Source organism: Anomaloglossus baeobatrachus, chromosome 11, assembly GCF_048569485.1.
Source record: "Anomaloglossus baeobatrachus isolate aAnoBae1 chromosome 11, aAnoBae1.hap1, whole genome shotgun sequence".
NCBI lineage: Eukaryota > Metazoa > Chordata > Amphibia > Anura > Aromobatidae > Anomaloglossus > Anomaloglossus baeobatrachus.
Window position 1 is genome coordinate 179575264 of NC_134363.1, and position 8348 is coordinate 179583611.

At 42.3% G+C, this 8348-nt stretch overlaps 1 pseudogene; it reads left to right on the top strand.

Annotated features, from left to right (window-relative positions):
* The window catches only part of LOC142255908 (nicotinamide N-methyltransferase-like), a 33287-nt pseudogene extending 25462 nt beyond the window's left edge, over positions 1 to 7825 (top strand).
* The last annotated feature ends 523 nt before the right edge of the window (positions 7826 to 8348 follow it).

The window sequence follows — 8348 nt, forward strand, 5'->3', positions numbered from 1 at the left end:
AAAGTGGAGAAAAAGTGGAGCATAAGAGGAGAAAAAGTGGAGAAAAAAGTGGAGAAAAAGTGGAGAAAAAGTGGAGAAAAAGTGGAGATTAAGAGGAGAAAAAGTGGAGCATAAGAGGAGAAAAAGTGGAGAAAAAAGTGGAGAAAAAGTGGAGAAAGTGGAGAAAAAAATGGAGAAAAAGTGGAGAAAAAGTGGAGAAAAAGTGGAGAATAAGAGGAGAAAAATTGGAGAAAAAGTGGAGAAAAAGTGGAGAATAAGAGGAGAAAAAGTGGAGAATAAGTGGAGAAAAAAATGGAGAAAAAGTGGAGAAAAAGTGGAGAGAAAGTGGAGAAAAAAATGGAGAAAAAGTGGAACACCCTTTGGTACCTTTCATGTGGCACTAAGGGGTGCTTAGCTTTGTATTTAGCCAAAAAAATGAAAAAAAAATGACATAGGGTTCCCCCTAGTTTTGTAGCCAGCTAGGGTAAAGCAGACGGCTGCAGCCTGCAGACCACAGCTGGCAACCTCACCTTGGCTGGTAATCCAAAACTGAGGGCACCCCACGCTGTTATTTTAAATTAAATAAATAATTAAAAAAAAAAACACGTAGGGGTCCCCCAAAATTGGATCACCAGCCAAGGTAAAGCAGACAGCTGGGGCCTGATATTCTCAGACTAGGGAGGTCCATGGTTATTGGAATCTCCCCAGCCTAAAAATAGCAGGCCGCAGCCGCCCCAGAAGTGGCGCATCCATTAGATGCGCCAATCCTGGTGCTTCGCCCCAGCTCATCCCGCGCCCTGGTGCGGTGGCAAACGGGGTAATATTTGGGGTTAATACCAGATGTGTAATGTCACCTGGCATCAAGCCCTGGGGTTGGTGAGGTCAGGCGTCTATCAGATACCCGACATCACCAACCCAGTCAGTAATAAAAAAAAAATACACGACAAACACATTTTTATTTGAAAAAACACTCCCCAAAACATTCCCTCTTTAACCAATTTATTAGATTGAAAAACAAATCCAGGTCTGGTGTAATCCAAGGGGTTGCCATGACGATGCACACTGTCCCAGTCAATGAAGAGCAGGATGTTCCCCATTGGCTGGGAGAGCAGTGCAGTGACCTGAGCTAACATCAATGGGTCAGCCCAGGTCACTGCAGGGGGGTGACAAGTGCTGCTGTCAGTGAGGTACATTACCTGCGCTGATCTCCAGCACACTGACAGCCCCTGTCACTGAGGTCAATGACCGGCGCCTTCACATCAAGTATCGCGAGAGGTCCGTGACGTCACCGCCAGTGTCAGTCTCGGGTCGGAAGCGATAGGTGATGTGACAAGCGGCGGCCATGGAGGACAGTGACAGCGCTGAGGTCGGGATGGCGGGACTTCATCACCGCAGGTAAGCCGAGCGAGCGAGCGAGCGAGCGGGCGGGCGGGCGGGGGGGGGGGGGGGTGGATGTGTGTGTGTGTGTGTGTTTGTGTATGTGTATGTATGTGTACATGCCGCGGGCAGGAGGGGGTGGAGCGAGCTGAGCGGGAAAGTGTGGGCTTCCTGCACGTAACTAAGATAAACATCGGGTTACTAACCAAAGCGCTTTGCTTGGATACCCGATGTTTATCTTGGTTACCAGCTTGTGGCAGGCTGCCAGCGATGGCTCCTGCTCACTGTAGCTGTAAAAAGCCCTGCTTTTTGCTGCTAGAACCGTTCTCGAACGTATCTAGAACTATCGAGCTTTTAGCAAAAAGCTCGAGTTCTAGTTCGATCTCGAACAGCCCAAAAATCACTCGAGCCTAGAACTGGAGAACCACGAACCACGAACCGCGCTCAACTCTACTGGGGACGTGTGTGTGTGTGTGTGTATGTATGTGTACATGCCGCGTGCAGGAGGGGGCGGACCGAGCTGAGCGGGGAAGTGTGGGCTTCCTGCACGTAACTAGGATAAACATCGGGTTACTAACCAAACCGCTTTGCTTGGATACCCGATGTTTATCTTGGTCACCAGCTTCTGACCAGCGATGGCTCCTGCACACTGTAGCTGTAAAAAGCCCTGCTTTTTGCTGCTAGAACCGTTCTCGAACGTATCTAGAACTATCGAGCTTTAGCAAAAAGCTCGAGTTCTAGTTCTATCTAGAACACCCCCAAAAATCACTCGAACCGCGAACTGGAGAACCGCAAACCGCGCTCAACTCTAAAGATGAGTCTTCATTTCTTAAAAACTTTTTACCAAACTTTTTCAATGGTGACAGCATTGACTGCATAAATATTCAGATTTAGGAGAATGCACATTTTTCATAAATGTGTGGAAAAGTCAATTTGCCTTGAACATATTAGGTCATCTCTAGTCATATGCAATCTTTTGAGTGCTTGTGTTGAAATTTTTGGGAAAAAACTGTGGACTGAAAAGCCACAAATCAGATTTTTTTATATCCAAGACTTTGTCCACATCAAATAATACATTTTAGATTGTATTTTTAAAGATGCAGTGATAACAATTGTGCTTGTTTCTTGTTTAAATTTTTTTTTTTATTTTCCAGGTGAAAAAATAGTTGAACTTTTTTTTTCCTACATGTTACATATTTTTTTATTCCCTCTTGCTGACTTCAACTGTTTTATCACATGTTCGATGTTTTCCAATTAGAGATGAGTGGATTGTTTGAAATTCGAATTTACCGGATTCTCTGAATTTTCCACATATGTTTGATTTGCCACGAATGTATTAGCGGTGTGAGACATGGTATTGGTCAATTTTAATTTTTTTTTAAACCACAAATCAAATCTAAAAGTGGTTATATTTCCATGAAACCACGAACACGAATTTCAGGAAATTCAGGTCAAACTCAATTCTCCAAAGTTCAATCTGCTCATCTATAGTGTGTCCACCCATATCCTGTCCACCACCATTAACTTGAGAATGGCGGCAGCTATAAGCATATAAGTGGTGTCTAGGTATAGTAAAGTAGCTATGTGCTACGCAATGAAACCACCTATAGCGCCACTTGGTGGAAAACAACGGGGTTAGCATTTTTATTTCGAAAACAGAACGAGATAGAGAAAAAAACTAAATTACAAAGTTGTAGGGCATCATCAATTCAATACGAATTGACACCTTGCATACAGAAATGCTATGATATGAAACCCATGATTCCCCAAAACATTGAATGCTGGTAACGCAAATGGCGCTCATTTAACTTTGATGCTCTTGGTGGCCACCATCAGCTGCAATGGACATCTGCACTCTGGACAGCATACTGTATCTTGCTGCAATGCACATCTGGCCTCTGCACAGCATACTGTATCTTGCTGCAATGCACATCTGGCCTCTGCACAGCATACTGTATCTTGCTGCACGTTGTGCAATATGGTGGGTGACACGTTTGCACAAGCATCTGTGATACATCGTCATAGATCCTACAATGTTGGTGGAGGGGTCGCATACACCTGCTGTTTGATGTGACCTCACAGAAAGAAGTCCAATGGGGTCAGATCAGGTGAGTGTGGAGGCCACTCCACGCAGCCACTATACCCAATGACTTGTAGGAAGGTCTCCATGAGGTATCGCTTCACGTCCGCAGCTTTGTGAGTTTTACAGATTCTAATTATAGCATTTTTGTATGCAAGGTGTCGATTCGTATTGAATTGATGATGCCCTACAACTTTGTAATTCCCTTTTTTTCAATGCATGATGTCAAATAAACAAAAAAGAGAACATAAAAGATGATTTCCAGAGATCAAGGATTAAGTAGTCATCACTTGTGACAAATGAAGTAAATATGCTCACCTTTCCAGGACAGACCTGATGCGTGTTTCCCAAGTGCTTAGTCTGGGGATGCTCTTAGATTTGGAATATACTTGTATCGCATTTCTATTTTATGGATTTACTGCCTTGTTATTGCATTGGAACTTGTTACATAGTCACCATTTAACTGATATAAATTATTATATTCTTTTCTGCAAAAACTATAAAACAATTCTAATTCAAGAATGAGAAATGTAAATGCCAAATAAACCAGCACCTAAATATTTTACCTCTCCGCTCAGGTTTCCAGCACCAGGTCTGTAGATTTGGTGCATAAAACTCATTACCCTTTTGAAGTTATACTGTAGCTCTCAGTATTATGTGCTAAGGCTCCCTAATATATTTTCTGCACCCAGACTACTTAGAATGCCATGACATGCTGGTAAAAAAAAATATATATGTTTTAGGCTGCGTGCACACATTGCAAATTTATCTTGCTTTTTATGTGATTTTCAGTGCAAATTTGTCATAGAACCTTAATTGTTTCAATGGGAATTCTTAAGTCTCATGCACACAAGGAGTAATTTCTCCTTTTAGATTTGGTGCAGATTTAAATTTCCAGCATGTCAATTCTTTCAGTATTTTTGCTGCTGATTTCACCCATACTAATGTAAGGGAAAAATCTGCACCAAAAACGTGTGGCAAAAAAATCTAAAATATGGTAAAAATTTAGAAATGGTGCAGAAATACTTGAATGAAATACTTTACTAGTTTAGATATGCTAACAAATGTTTTATATAAATTTGAAACAGGTAAAAAAAGTTAAAACTGTTTTTATCTTTTTTTTTTTTTTTTTTAAATCATCGATGTACCACACAAAATAAAATCATTACAGAATGGTGTTTTGTATTGATTTTCTCTCAAACGCATAAACATAGATCCGGATTGGACGCCGCGGGACCCTTGACCCAGGATTACTGCGGAGGGGGGTTCTTTATTTCAATAAAGATGGAGTCCCTAATTGTGTTGTGTTTAATTTCTAGCAAAAATATTTTTCTGTGTGTTGTGTTTTTTTTATCTGTACTAGAAATTCATGGTGGCCATGTCTAATATTGGCGTGACACCATGAATTTTGGGCTTAGGGCCAGTTGATAATATACAGCTGGCCCTAACCCCATTATTACTCAGCGTGCCACCCGTCACCAGGGCAGTTGGAGAGAGTTGGATACAGCGCCAGAAGATGGCGCTTCTATAAAACCGCCCTTTTCTGGGGTGGCTGTGGACTGCAATTTGCAGCAGAGGGGCCCAGAAAGCTCAGGCTAACCTGTGCTGTGGATTCCAATCCCCAGCTGCCTAGTTGTACCTGGCTGAACACAAAAATTGGGCGAAGCCCACGTCATTTTTTTTAAAAATTATTTCATCAAATTCAAATAATAATTAAAAAAAAAAAAAAAGGGCTGCCCTATATTTTTGGTTCCCAGCTGGGTACAAATAGGCAGCTGGGTGTTGGGGGCAGCCCGTAGCTGCCTGCTGTACCTGGCTAGCATATAAAAACATGGCGAAGCCCACGCAATTTTTTTTTGGGGGGGGGCAAAAAACTCCTGCATACAGTCCTGGAAGGAGTATGCTGAGCCTTGTAGTTCTGCAGCTGCTGTCTGTCTGTATGGAGGAGAGTAGACAGCAGCTGCGAACTACAAGGCTCAGCATAATCCATCCAGGACTGTATGCAGGAGTTTTTTGCCCACCCAAAAAATGACGTGGGCTTCGCCATATTTTTGTATGCTAGCCGGGTACAGCAGGCACCTATGGGCTGCCCCCAACCCCCAGCTGCCTATTTGTACCCGGCTGGGAATCAAAAATATAGGGAAACCCGTTTTTTAATTATTTCACGAATTTCATGAAATAATTAAAAAGAAATCGACATGAGCTTCGCCCCATTTTTGTGTCCAGCCAGGTACAACTAGGCAGCTGGGGATTGGAATCCGCAGCACAGGTTGGCCTGAGCTTTGCGGGCCCCTCTGCTGCGAATTGCAGTCCGCAGCCGCCCCAGAAAATGGTGCTTTCATAGAAGCGCCATCATCTGGCGCTGTATTCAACTCTTCCAGCTGCCCTGGTGACGGTGGCTCCCTGGGTAATAATGAGTTAATACTACCTTTGTTTTACTAGATAGTATTAAGCCAGAGATTCATAATGTCAGGCAAGTTTGACCAGGCCATTAAGAATCTCCAATATAGGGTTAAAAAAAAAGATACCACACAGAGAAAAAATACTTTGATAGAAATAAATACACAGACACACTTAGAGACTCCATGTTTATTACTCCCTCTCATCCCTCCACGATCCATGGTCTTCAGTCTTCTTTCTCCTTCAACCCATACAGCGCTGCTACATCAGCAGCGCTGCATGGGAGGAAGACGCTGCTGCTCCCCGTGCAGTCTTTTCACTCCGTGAGTGAGCTGAGGCTGCTGGCTGTAAGCGGTGACGTCACTGCTGACAGGCGCGTTGCTATAGCAACGGTGATCTCCGTTATTGACCGGCTGTGGCAGACGGTGAATAACGGAATGGGGAAGCAGAATGGAGAGTCGACCATGTGCCAGAGCATATCGCCGGTACATGGGGATGCACAAACGAGCACCGCGTACCGGAGAGATGTACTGACAGGACCTAGCAATGACGTCTAGCCATGTGACCAGTCTGTAGCCAATGAGATAATAGACACGTGATTGGTCACATGGCTATTTTGACGTCACGATAGGTCCTATGCTGGTGATGGTTAACGTGAGGATGCAGCGATTATTGGAAGGAAAAGCGGAGAGAGACAGAGTGCAGGACGCGTCACGGGGACCTGTAAGTGTTATGGCAATGTTTATTAACTGTATGTGTACATTATAATGTGGTTTTATGTGTTTGTGTTTGCCTCCCATTGTTTTCAATGGGATTCGAGAGGTTTGTTGAACGGCTCGCCGAACCGAACTCGAATGTGGCCTCCGTTCGACAAACCGAACTGAACTCGAGCCTCTAGAGGCTCGCTCATCTCTACTGGTAATTAAAATGTCCTGTGCACAAAATGGTCTGGCAACCAGTAATAGGATTAGAAAAGGAGATCGAGCACAGTCCAATCAATAAAACTCCACTTTCTTTAGGTTTTCTAAAAATCCAGAATATGCAGCTCATGACACAGAGGTCAGTGAGAACATGATTAAGACCTAGCGTTGAAATGATTAGTTCTCACTGACTTCTGTATCATGAGCTGTATATGCTGGATTTTAAGAAAACCTAAATAAAGTGGAGTTTTATTGATTGGACTGTGCTGGATCTCCTTTTCTAATCTTCATCAGGATAGTCCCAAGTCCCTTCCATATGAAGTTGGATTTCTTTCAAAGGTGTCGAAAAAACTGCCCAATGATCCACATCTGTGTCCTTTCATTCCTTCTTGCAGCACAGGTCAAACCATGTTTTTTTCCCCAATATATCTGGATCTATGGCTCGTGGCATCTGCCACACCATTCATATCTAATCAGTGTTATGTGTTCACAACCTAACAAGGTGAGTGAATTCTCTGTTTATTCTCACGTGTTTCCTCAAATACGACCCTATTGGTCTTGTTTGCTCTGCAGCTCTCCTGCAATACTATTCATTATTGACTGTGTGGGCAATCATTATTTTCCAATTTATTTCAATGACCAACTAGAGGACAAAGAAGGAAAAGTAAGATCAGCACTTCATCATGTTGTCAAATGTGACCTCGAGAAAGAGAATATGATGGATCCGATCGTCCTACCACCAGCCGATTGTTTCATCAGTGCTTGGCTCTTAGATTTTATCAGCAAAGATCAAGATGACTACATGAAATATCTCAGGAAATTATCAGGGTTGATAAAACCTGGAGGACACCTCCTATTAATTGGGGGTTTAGAGATGAACTATTACACTGTGGGCGAAGACAAGCTCCATGCTTTCAGTTATGATGATGAGGATTTTACCAGGAAAGCTCTGGTTGGAGAAGGTTTTGTAGTTGACCGCCGTGTGATTAAGAAGAGAACAATTGTGAGTGACCTCATTGACTATAAGGGTGCCTTATTCATCGCAACCAACAAAGCGAAATCGGCCTGAGATGACACAAGTTGAGTCTCAATATCACAAATTATATTTAAAGCCTAAATTCTATTAATATCTATGTCTAACGCATGATACAAGAATATGAAACATAATTGTATCCAAGGAGAAATATCATTTATAAGCTGCTGAATGCTGAGGAACATCTATTCACAGTTGTATCTTCCATGAAAGTGTTGGATGTTTAGTATTATAAGTGCCATTATAAGTGTCACTATAAGGCGACAGATGTCCGATTTAACTTTCTGTCCTTTAGCAAGACAGAATTTTTGATGATTATTTGCTCTGTTTTGCAAAAATGTAATTATGTGATTACATTACTACAGTTTTCAAAATTGAAAGTGCAATACCAAGAAGGAAAAGTCATAGAATTATGGAAATCATAATATGGAGACAAGTTACTGATCTGCAACTGATGAAAAATTGGAAAAAATTTTTTAAATACTTGTTGATTTATTTAGTATTGTGTATTAGCGCCATGCGCAGAAATCCCTGCACTTTCTATCAATGAGGTTATTAA